This window comes from Danio aesculapii, chromosome 14, assembly GCF_903798145.1.
Source record: "Danio aesculapii chromosome 14, fDanAes4.1, whole genome shotgun sequence".
Lineage (NCBI taxonomy): Eukaryota > Metazoa > Chordata > Actinopteri > Cypriniformes > Danionidae > Danio > Danio aesculapii.
The window spans coordinates 54,536,573-54,539,072 of NC_079448.1; the positions used below are offsets into that span (position 1 = coordinate 54,536,573).

The window sequence follows — 2,500 nt, forward strand, 5'->3', positions numbered from 1 at the left end:
AGGTGTCAGAATGTTCGAAAACAGAATACATCATTCATTCATTCATTACTTTTTCTAGTATTCTTGATGGTTTGCAAGGTTTAAAAACTGTATATGTCATTCATTCATTCACTGAATTTTTCCAATGCTCTTGTAGGTGTGGGAAGGTTCGAAAACAGTAAACGGTATTCCTTTATTCATTCATGCATCTTTTCAGTATTCATGTAGGTGTCAGAATGTTCGAAAACAGAAAACATTATTCATTCATTCATTCTTTCATTCATTCATTCATTCATTTTTTTCTTTTTTTGTCCAGCATTCTTGATGGTTTGCAAAGTTCATTAATGACTTTTTTCCATTGATTATTTTTTTTAATAGTTGTAGGTGTTAAAAGGTTTGGAAACAGTAAACGTTTTTCATTCATTCATTCATTCATTTATTCATTCATTCATTCATTCATTCTTTCTTTCTTTCTTTCTTTCTTTTTTCCAGTATTGTTGATGATTTGCAAGGTTCATAAACAGTATATGTCATTCATTCATTCATTACTTTTTCCATTCATCACTTTTTTCCAGTTGTAGGTGTTAGAAGGTTTGAAAACAGTAAACGTCATTCATTCATTCATTCATTCATTCATTCATTCATTCATTCCACCATTCATATTGATGTCACTGTTCGAAAACAGAATACATTATTCATTCATTCATTTTTCTTTTTTTAAGTATTCTTGATGGTTTGCAAGGGTCGAAAACAATGTATATGCCATTCATTCATTACTTTTTTCAGTACTCTTGTGATTTTGGAAGGTTTAAAACAGTAAACATCATTCATTCATTCATTCAATTTTGGTCTCTTTTACTAGTATTTTTGTAAGGGTCAATAAGTTAAAAATCAACATATGCCATTCATTAGTTCGTTTATTCGTTCGTCCGTTCGTTCATTCATTCATTTTTTTTGTCTCTTTTACCAGTATTCTTTTTTCCTCTTTTTGTCTCTTTTACCAGTATCAGAAGGTTAAAAATCAATGTATGTCATTCATTCATTCATTTTTTGTCTTTTTTCCAGTATGGTTATAGGTATCAGAAGGTTTGAAAACACTATGCATCATTCATTCATTCATTCATTCATTTCAGTATTCTTGTAGGTGTACACAAGGTTCAAAAATAGGTTGTCACTCATTCATTAATTCTTTCATTCATTTATTTTTACAGTATTCTTGTTGGTGTCAGAAGGTTCAAAAACAGTATACATCATTCATTCATTCATTCATTCATTCATTTGTAAATTTTTCCATTGTTCCTGCAGGTGTTGGAAGGTTCAAAAACAGTATATGTCATTCACTCATGCATGTATTCATTCATTCATTCATTCATTTGTTAATTTTTCCATTGTTCCTGCAGGTGTTGGAAGGTTCAAAAACAGTATACGTCATTCATTCATTCATTTTTTGATGAATTCATGTAGGTGTCTGAAGGTTTGAAAACCTTTAGTCCACACTCCACATCAGTGGGTGGTGGTAATGCACCCAAAAGCTGTTTGCCAACTGCCAATAAAAGCAAAAGAAGGAGAAGAAGATGCCCAAAAGCTTTTAGCGGTGCACAGAGATAATGAGTGTATCTGATTTAATTTCACACTCCGAGCCCCGTGAGCGGACAGATTGCTTCTGACACGCACCTGAGCGCAATGCTAATCTTGTGCATCCGGATTTGATAGAATACAGATATTCTGCCAAGCACAGATGACGGAGCCGCTGAAATAATGCTAATGACGACCTGCGTTCAGCCACGCAGAGTAAGTTCTGAATGGGCTGCGATGTCATCGTGGCTCATGAATATTAATGAGGTGCACTGATAAATATTGCAAGCAGCTCACATCATAAAGACAAAGAGATTTCATATGTCATTTGAATAATTTAACATCAGATTGGGAGAAAATAAATGCATGAAATATTTAAATGACAGTATTTGTAAAAATATTTACTAGCCCATGTTAGTCTACATGCACAATTATTTTATCCAGTTATTGTCTAATATAAATTTAACATACTTTCTTAGTTGTTAAAGAATATATAAACATTTTGTGACTTTCTTTTTATAATATTTCCCAAATTATGTTGTTATTATTATTATTATTATTATTATTATTATTATTATTATTATTATAAGCCAATCGTCTACTGTATTGTTAATATAATAATAATAGTAATAATAATAATAATAATAATAATAATAATACAGTAGATGATTGGCTTATTGTAGTAATACAATAAGCCAATCATCTACTGTATTATTATTATTATTATTATTATTATTATTATTATTATTATTATTATTATTACTACAATAAGCCAATCATCTACTGTATTATTATTATTATTATTATTATTATTATTACTATTATTACTATTATTATTATTATTATTATTATTATTATTATTATTATTATTATTATTATTATAAGCCAATCGTCTACTGTATTGTTAATATAATAATAATAGTAATAATAATAATAATAATAATAC

General features: G+C 28.9%; 1 protein-coding gene across 1 annotated transcript in view; it reads right to left on the minus strand.

Annotated features, from left to right (window-relative positions):
- unc5a (unc-5 netrin receptor A) overlaps window positions 1-2,500 on the minus strand; it is a 480,707-nt gene that overhangs the window by 305,169 nt on the left and 173,038 nt on the right. The gene's annotated exons all lie outside the window — the stretch shown is intronic.